Below are 10,043 nucleotides of genomic sequence, written 5' to 3'. Positions count from 1 at the left end.
TAAGTTGCCATATAAAACTCTTTGTCTATCGTAGGAATGTTTGGGGTATGAGTTGTGAGCAGATGAAGCTCTTAGACAAGGGGCAAATAGGGGAAATAAAGGTGAGACAGTAGGCTTTCAATTGACCACCTTGTATTTAGGAAGTACACGACAGAGCTACAAAGAAAGAAGGGAGAGAGTGGTGTATCTATAGATTCACACGAAAAGCTAGCAGATGTATAGATTGTGACATGGTGATGGTGGTTTTTGGAAGGACATATGTGCAATTTGATACCACATGCTCGGATGTGGGAAGGTACGGAGACTTAAATCCTATCAAGAGTAGTTTTGAAGACATGGCGCAAGAGAGAGCATTGAGATGAAGTACATGCAAAGCTGATGATCTAGGGGGTAATCCTTCCATTAGATAATTTAGCCATACATAGGTAGTTGTAAAAGATTATAGGCTTAACCACTCACATACACATGTCAAAATCATATGCACTCCATCTTGCTCGTCCAATCACATTCTCTTTTTATCAATGCCATCCAATAGAATATAACTTACTGTTCTTATGATCTCATCTCTTCCTATAGTCACATGCTCATGTGCTTCTTGGCCTCTTCTTGGCACACATATTTCAATGAAGAGTCCCAAGGGACCAAGAAAAGATGGCCCTCTAATGAGAATTAGAATAAAGGATTAAGATAAGGATCATATTTCGAATGCTTGGAACCAAGATGCAATCGACTTGAATGTCCAATAATCAATTTCCCTAATGGAACAATGACAAAAAGGGAGTGGCTAAAAAAGGCAAAGAAGATAGATTTAGGAATTGAACTAAGATTGTGTGTGAATCTCACCAAGTTTGTCCCGCATACTATTTTGCTCATTATGGGAGATAGTGACACTATTTCTTACTTCAAAACTCAAGGCTTTTTACATAGTATATTTGTATACCTACGTTTGAGTGTATGTAGAATGGCTACATGTTACATATTAGTTTTAGGTGGTTTTGGAACCTACTTGGGCTTCTTGAGGCTTACTTGCAGTCTTAGACTTGATTATAACGGTAGCGTGTGGCCTCATTATAAAAAACTTATTTAATTTCATTCAAATGTATTATTTGTACTATTCATATTGCAACATGTATTATGTATTTTAAATTTCTCATTGTGCTTTCTCCATTTGCCTTGTGGGATGCTGTTGCTTCTTTCAAACTTTACTATTGATACAAGTACTTGTTAAGTACAAATGTAGTATTCACTTTCATATGACTTTGCAACTATAAAACTAGATCCTAAGAATTAATTTTTTTGCTATTGTAAGTATTAAATTAATGTTATATACAAAAGATTGATATATTAGAACTTCAACAAAGGAGAGACTTCTTGACTTTCATAAAATCCTTGTTTGTATTAGAAATAATATGACATTTACAATTACAAAAGGAGAGCCTCGAGCATTTGGTCTAATCAAATACATAATGTTTGAAAGTCTCTTCACCTACATTGATGCCCTTTTTACGCAGCCACAATATAGTTTTCATTATTCAGGGTTGCATCATGGTCATCTTTCTTCCATGAGGGTATCTTTGGAGCATATTCCTAGTATGCAATCATTTAATCTATGCAAAATGTTGCGCTATTTATGTATCCTACCATGTTACCACTTTTCGCATCACCTACAATCACCTCAAGTCTGCCTCTGGTTCCACATTTCTCTCCTCACACAATGCATGCTTATTTATTAGTTTATTTCATACTATTAGTTTCATCCATTCATTGTATCTGTATTGCGTGCCACTATAACGAGGGAAAATAATTGCTTCATTTTGAACCATAGAGTGTGCATGTAAATGAGGAACAAGTTTCTTGTGGAATACACAAAGATTCATATGCTCAGACAATAACTCAAGACAATCATAGGCATATGGATCTCTCATTGCAATCAATTAGAGTTGTACCGATCATTCAAAAGGAGGTAGTGAGAAGATATGTTGATGTAAGGCTTGACTTTTTCTTGATATCTTTCGATGATCTTACTTTTACATGTTTAGTATTTAAATTTTCTTTTATATCGATAAATACTTTTGTGTATATTTTATTGTATTTGCAGGCTCAATATGAATGTAATATCAGTAATGAAAAATGCTAGAAAACTAAAGTCTCAAAAGCATTCAGACTGAACAAACAGGCTATATGTGAAATTTTTAAAAATTCTATTAAAAACTTGTTTACTTTAACATTGATTTTGTTGAGTTTTTATTAATGTGTTGTTTGTTATGAGTTGATGCTAGGCTTATAGTGTTTACTTACGGGATGGAGATGATGTACAAAAATTAACATGGCTATCAGATGATGTATGGGAAAGAATAAAGACACTGGTAAATTCAAAGGAATTCAAGGTACACACACACACACACACACACACACACACACACACATACACACACACACACTTTATTGAATATCAATTTGATATATTTCATGTTTTTTATTGTGTAGGATCCTAATCCAAATGATAATGGGGATAATAACAGACTGGTTGTACCTACTAAAAAGACTACTTGTGGCAAAAAAAATTTTGCAATCGGTGATTTAGACCAAGTGATACATGAGAAGACTACTGAGTTGCAAAGAAAGCTTCATGAAAAGGATAAGGCTATAGATGTCTTGCAAGAACAACTTAATGATTTGAGGAAAAGCATTTCTGCTCTACCTTTGGTGAATTTCATGCCTACTTCATGATAATTTTCACAAAAAATATGATTCATGCTCACACAGACACACACACACACACACATGCGCACGTACGTGTATTGTAGATATTGTTTTGAAAAGGTTTATGAATCTTTGAGTAGAGTAAAAAGCATTTACATAAAGCATTATTATCATATTTACTTTATTTTAGAAAGGTTCATCAATCAACAATTGGAGTAAAAAAGACAGCAGCACAAACAAATGACATACGTATTTTCCAAGTAAGTTAAATTTATTTATTTTTCTTAATTAGTATGGCAATGACCATAACATGTTTGGATATTTTCATAAAGATATTTTTAACAAATATTCTAGTAATGATCTCTTGAATGTATCTTTGTAGGTTGATGCTTTTCAAAGGGAACAACGAGTAAAGATCTTACATAAGGACTCAAAAGACATAGTTGGAATACAGACAATAATTAGTTTGGATCCTTCATTTAGAGTTCATACTATACCAATAGGAGTTGGTTATGTAGCAGTACGAGTTGATGATGCAATCATTAAGGATGCTTGTATATTTAAAGCAAATGATGAGATTCAAACATTGGGTCAAGCCATAGGCTTGAATATTGCTTGGAAAACTCTTCATGTAATGTCTTTATAATTTTATATTTTATTTTGTTATGTAAAAATGATAATATTTATTTCTCAATCAACTATCGAATAATATTTGTTATCAAGTAAAATGTGTGTGTTATAAAAAGTAAAAGTTATTCCTTAGAATTTTAGATGACTTCTTCACACTATGTACTATGAGTACTGATGTACTTAAGACTTTTGATTAATCTTTCACACTTAGACAATAAATTTCATTCATGGATACCAAGTATCAAATGTAAAATTTTAGTCATTTAAGATTCCAATGTCATGTAACTTTTTGGCCCATTTTAAAAGCTAGTAGAAGTTAAATTTTTTTTTGCCCATTTTGAATGCTATTGTTTATAAAATAAGAAATGGCAATTGTTATTTCATTTCTTGCCATTTGTAACATAATAACTGGCATTTTGTATGTCACTTTATTTCCATTTTCAACATGAAATCTTGCAAATTTTAAGTCATCTTTTGTCATTTTGAATATAATAAGTGATAATTTTTATGTCATCTTTTGCCATTTCAAACATAACTTTATGTCACATTTTGCCATTTCTTTCACAGTTGGGCTCAAATGTAGTGCCATTTCATGCATTAAAAATGGCAAAAATATATGGTACTTTTGGTTGCCATTTCAATTATGAAAATGGCAAAACTATATGGCACTTTTAGTTGCCATTTCATACGTAAAAATGGCACTTTTGGTTGCCATTTTAGACATCAATATGGCAAAAATATATGGCACTTTTGGTTGCCATTTTGCATGTGGAAATGGCAATACTATATGGCGCTTTTGGTTGCCATTTCATACATAAAAATGGCAAAATATATGGCACTTTTGGTTGCCATTTAAGACATAAAATGGCAAAAATATATGGCACTTTTGGTTGCCATTTTGCATGTGAAAATTGAAAAAATATATGGCACTTTTAGTTGCCATTTAATGCGTAAAAATGGCAGAATATATGGCACTTTCGGTTGCCATTTTAGACAGAAAAATGGCATAAATATATGGCACTCTTGGTTGCCATTTTATATGTGGAAATGGCAAAACTATATGGCACTTTTAGTTGCCATTTCATACATAAAAATGGCAAAATATATGGCACTTTTGGTTGCCATTATGGACATAGAAATGGAAAAAATATATGGCACTTTTGGTTGCCATTTCCAAAAAATGGCACATGTGGAAATGGCGTAAAGAAAGTGCCATTTAATAATGTAGAAATGTCACTTTTGGGCTGCCATTTCTACCTAGTTTTATAGTAGTGAGAAGCAGAGGAGAGGGAGTAGGGCAGCTGGAGAAGGAGGGGAGAGAAAGGAGGGAGGAGGAGCCAGAAGGAGGAGGAGGAGGGGAGAGGGCGGAGGGAGGAGGAGCTAGAAGGAGGAGGAGGAGGGGAGATGGAGGAGGGAGGAGGAGGAGCAAGACAAAGGAGGGGAAAGGAGGAGGGAGGGGGAGGGAGAGAGAGCGAGAGGGAGGAAGAGGGAGGGAGGTGGAGGGAGGGAGGGAGGGAGGAGGGGGAGGGAGGGAGAGAGAGGGCGGAGGGAGGGAGATTCGAAATTTGAAATTCAAATTTCAAAAAGTGGCCCCTTCCCTCATTGATGGGGGGAGAGGTGGGCTCAAATGTGGGCTTAACCCACCTAGGTTGGTTAAGCCTCTTTGGGACCCTCCAAGCCCCTTGCATTAGCCCACTAAGCATTCCCTAATCCATTCCTTATGAGACCCTTTTGAGACCCCAATTCTCCCCTAATGCAACTACAATATGCCTACGATCACTCAACACTAGATCCCTATCGAATTACATATCACACATTAAAGGGACCCCAGACCTTATCGATTTAGATATTATTTGCTTATAATAGAAAAAAGAACGAGATAAGCGAAGAACTTCATTTTGCCAAACTTTTACGTGATAGAGAACTCCTCACACTCAAGACAATGCACCCTGATCACAAAGGAGTTCACAATAGACAAATCTGCAAACACATTGAACAAGGAATAGAAATAACAAGCATCGATGTAACTAAGGGCAACCATAATGTCTCCATTTTCAACGTATATAGGACACCATCTATACAATACAATATGTTCATAACATACCTTAATAACATACTCACGACCAGAATTGCATGTAATTCGACAACAATTTTAGTTAGTGACTTCAACATAGACATTGGAAGAAGAACACCAAAATCCACAAATCTTCAAAACATGATGCACATGTTTGACCTCAAGTTTAAAGAGGCCACCACAACTTATAGATCACAGCTATACCACATATGGGCCAACCTACCAAACAACAACAAGCACACTCAGTGGCACATCCTTTGCCTACTGGATAGACCACTCCATAGCCTTCATTTACACATTCTGAACTTTCAACTATGCAAGGCCCTAGTGGGATCCCCACCTTGTTAAATAAGGTGCAAGATCATTGTGCCCTTCTAGAAGGAAATACGGCTAACTCAAGGGAGGGAAATGATGAGAAAGTGTATTGAATGTATAGTTTGTTGTTGGATAGAGATTGTGGTTAGTGACATGGTAGTTTCATTTTCCCCCCCTTCAATGCTTTGCTTATTTTGGTAGAACCATAGTCACATCGAATATAATTGAGCATGCTGGTATGTTAAAGTGTTGTTATTGGAAGGTAGGTTTGCATGGTCGTGGAAGGGATTTTACATGGTGGGGGGAACATGTGTATTTGTATGTTTATGTACATGTGTATAGGTTGTTAAGGGGCTTGCTACTTCATGAAGCATTTGAAAACACGAAAATGGAATGTAGTTTTCTGATGCATTATTAGATTGAAAAATTCCCCTCAGTATTAATATTGTAGTTTGTTTTCTTGTATTAATGATGGTTGGTATGAATGAAATTCAGTTTGTGGTATTTTTTAAGGAGTTTTGTAGGAAAAAGTAATGTGTTTGCTTCATAGTAGATATGTACATTGACATGGTAGGATACATATATAGCTCAACATTTTGCAAAGATAAAATGAATGTGTACTCAGAATATGCTACCCTCATGGAAGGGACATGCAACCCTAGATGATGAAGGCTATATTGTGGTTATTACCAAAAAGGACATCCATGTAGGGGAAGACATTTTTAAAGATAATGAGTTTGTTGGAGGATCTACATTTGTAATAGTACACATCATATTATTTCTAATAAAACTAAAGCATTAGATATCCAATGTTGAAGTTCATTTGTACGATCTTTTGATTTGATTGACACAAACAAGTTTTTTGCCCCAAAAAAAGTCATACAAGAAAGACTATGTGACCATCATGTAAATGCATAGATGAAAGTGCTCTTGATACTTTTCTTGGGAGGAATTGGGGGAGCATGAAATGCATCTATCCTTATAATAAGAATGTTTATGGTTCTTATATAAGAGTGTGCATATATCCATGACGGAATGTATTGGTTATTGGATTTACAAGACAAAGGTTTTCAATTACACTACACTTCCAAGGATCTCAAGCTAGTGATCTATGTACCGTATGTAGGCCCTTGTAGTCGTGATCTTGCCTTCGATATGCTGATAGAATCACGATTCTTCTCAAAGCATTCAATCTACCCTCTTTCATCAATTTCATTAAAAAAAGTGATGCTAATAACAAGCCTAAGGAAGATACCCACTTCGTGTAATCTTGACCAATAGCCAAAAAGAGGTATGAAATAGCTACGCGGCCTATAAGAGATCGATGCCAAGTATGGGAGTGTATGAAGTCTAGGGGTGAAAGCATTTATGACAGTTTTTGTTGGTCCATGAAAAAGCATGGAAAAATGAAATGGGACAGATGGGACATGTGACATGAGAATGCCACGAGAATATTTTGCACAGGTCAGGCAGGACACATTATGCGTTGTGTACTTTATTTTGGATCCACTGGCATGGAGAAGTGACGTTTCGAATGCAAAAGCAGAGGATGTCAAATTTTGGGACAAACTAGTTGTTATGTGCTGCCGCCTCCAGATATACACAATAGGAATGGATGCCCTCTAAAGAAGTGCAAATTGGATGAAAAAAGCAAATTTAAAGGAAAAATGTCTCACTAGTGGATTTGATGCTGTGGATTAAGAAATGGAACCACCTCAGCATGCTTATGGGCTTCATTGCGAGGTAGTGAGACTGGAAAAGGAACCAATATAAAATGATAAATAATGTTTAATTTATTTAGAGTGAATTGCATGTGTTAAGTTTTCCTAACAAATATGACCAAATATAAAATTTTTAAGATCACCATGCAGTAACTCCATAAGTATGGAGTGCATTTTTTCAAAAAGGCCACATTAGATTAAGTTATTGAGCATACCCTTATATGTATGCATACAATTGCAGTACAGTATTAGAAGTCCCATAAACTATAGTATAACAAAGGTTCTTGATTGGTTGCCTCCTTTGGTTTGTGAGAAGCTCAACGAGTGCACTTTGAAATGAACAATTGCTTCTATATATATATGTGTGTGTGTGTGTGTGTGAGTGTGTGTGTAGAATAATATTTGGTGTTTTAAAAATATTTTAGATATCCTGTACAATCCAAGATGCATGCCTCATAGGCATTACAACATTTGAAATAGTTATTTAAGGTACCAATTGTGTAACGTTTTGATCTTAGACACCCATACAATCCAATATGTTCCTTGAACTTCACAAAAAATGGCTACACCTAATCATGTATTGGCCCACTAGTCCAGTAGTTGTAGTTGTCATCCATGAACATGCTAGAAGCTATGAAGGAGTCAAAGATTGAAATGCTTCCAGTTGATGAACCATTGCAGTGCTATATTTGTGTTGGCAATCTGTATATATACCGTATGTAAGTCTTTCTAGTCGTGATCTTGTCTTTGATTTGCTAATAGAACCATGCGTCTCTTGGGAGGTTCATGTGCGAGGGATACCCTTGTTTAGACGGTCATGTCATTTTGGATTGCTCGTTTGAGTGAACAATCTGATCAACTCGCCCCTCTTCAAGTGTAGTTTGAGTCTACTCCTTCAAGTGGAATGTGAGCTTTGCCCTCTTGTATCCATTTCAAAAGACAAAGTGATCACTACAAGTGTACCTAAGGTAATTGGAAAGGAAGCTGTGTAATCTTGGCGATGACTAACGAAAATAGTTATGGGGGCACACAAGAGCCTTTAATGACCGGGAGGGCAACACGTTGCCAAGGTAAACAACGTTGATAGAACTGGCAAGAACGCGAGCTCTAATTAACTTGTGATTTAGGGTGGATTAGGGGCAAAGTGAAATAAAGCGAGGTTTTGTAAACCCCATTTGCGAGGCAAACATGAGAAGAAGACAAGTGGAGCCAAGGAAAGCACAAAGGCAAAAGCAACCTTGAGCTTTATAAGCTTCACCACCCTCGCTACGCAAGACTTGCAAATGCAATCGCAAATGCAGACTCCTGTTGCCCTCCCTCTCGCCAGCCTCCTCCACGCTCACCCCCCCACCAATGCAAACGCCCATGCAAACTCCTATTGCAATCTCCTCGTCCTGCTCGCCAGCCTCCTCCCTCCTTGCCCGCAACTACCACCTCCTCGCTTTCCCTGACCCGCAAGGAGCGACCCTCTACGGCTTCGACACGCAGCTTGATGCTCTTTGGGTTCCTCTCGACCTTCCCAAGAGCCCAGCACCAGCACCTGCACCTGCTTGCAACCGCACCTTGTTGAAGAGGAAGAGGAGCACCAAAATCCCTCATAGCCGCCGATCAGCTCATCATCATCACAACAACAAAGGAAAGGATCAGCAGCTGCATGCCTTGGACGACGACGTGGAGGACCCTGCTCATCTTTTCGAGCCCGTCCTCCTACCCAGCAGCCCCGCAGTCGTACTCCCTAATTTGTTGCATCACGAAACTGTAGAGTCCCAATTCCGAAAGCTCCTATTCATTTGGCACCGAGCTCTACGCCTTTCTCGCCCCGCCAACACCGTGGTTCTGGCGTTGCATCTCCTACAACGCCTCTTTAGAGAAGCCGGACTTGCCCGACTACAGTGGCGATGAGCCAAGATCACTCGCCTCTCTCTTGCCGTCTGTCTCTGGGTTGCGGTCAAGCTTGACGGCTTGCAAGCTGAGCTTCCGCTCCTCAACAACATGGCCGGGGTTTCGGGATGCGCCCTCGTAAACGGCGAGGTTCGCCTTTGCCAACTGCTGCGATGGAAGCTACTGGACGGCTGGTTTCTCCCTCACCAACTGGACGACAACATGGAAGTGGTCCTGGCGTGATTGGCTCTATTGGCTACTACCTAAGACTGAATCCTGATATTCTGCAAGCGCAAAGAGCTTATAACATGATGGAAGTCTTGTCATGAAGTAGGAAGTCCTTTCCTCTTCATGGACTAAGGCCATGTTATCAGAAGTAGGAAGTCAAGTTCATCTTGATGGACTTAATTGTATTGTATCCATCTCTTGAGCACCAAAAAAAAGAAGTATTGTATCCATCTCGACAGGTGTAAGTGGTCAAGTCCATCTTGCTAAAAGTAGAAGTCAAATGCATATTCCAAAACTAAGGCTGTCAAAGGCAGTCATAACGGATATAAGATGTCAAGACTATTTTCACAGCAAGTCAAACATCTTGAGGCCATCTTTATAGACTTGATGAGTCAAAAAGGCTAAGAACAAGTACATCATTGTAAATGAGACATGAATGAATGGAATCAAAAAAAAAAATTTCCAAATGGGCTCCCATACTCTCTTTGTTT

General features: G+C 37.9%; 1 long non-coding RNA gene across 1 annotated transcript; it reads left to right on the top strand.

The window, feature by feature from the left end:
• The first annotated feature begins 2,546 nt into the window (after positions 1 to 2,546).
• Positions 2,547 to 3,104, top strand: LOC147897912 (uncharacterized). The gene is made up of 3 exons (XR_015541641.1): positions 2,547 to 2,706; positions 2,898 to 2,963; positions 3,086 to 3,104. It is a non-coding gene; the product is annotated as an uncharacterized LOC147897912 (long non-coding RNA).
• Positions 3,105 to 10,043: the final 6,939 nt, after the last annotated feature.

This window comes from Dipteris shenzhenensis, chromosome 10 (assembly GCF_047967505.1).
Source record: "Dipteris shenzhenensis isolate YYH24624 ecotype China chromosome 10, Dip_SZ_1.0, whole genome shotgun sequence".
Classification (NCBI taxonomy): Eukaryota; Viridiplantae; Streptophyta; class Polypodiopsida; order Gleicheniales; family Dipteridaceae; genus Dipteris; species Dipteris shenzhenensis.
This window is presented reverse-complemented; position numbering and strand designations above follow the sequence as displayed.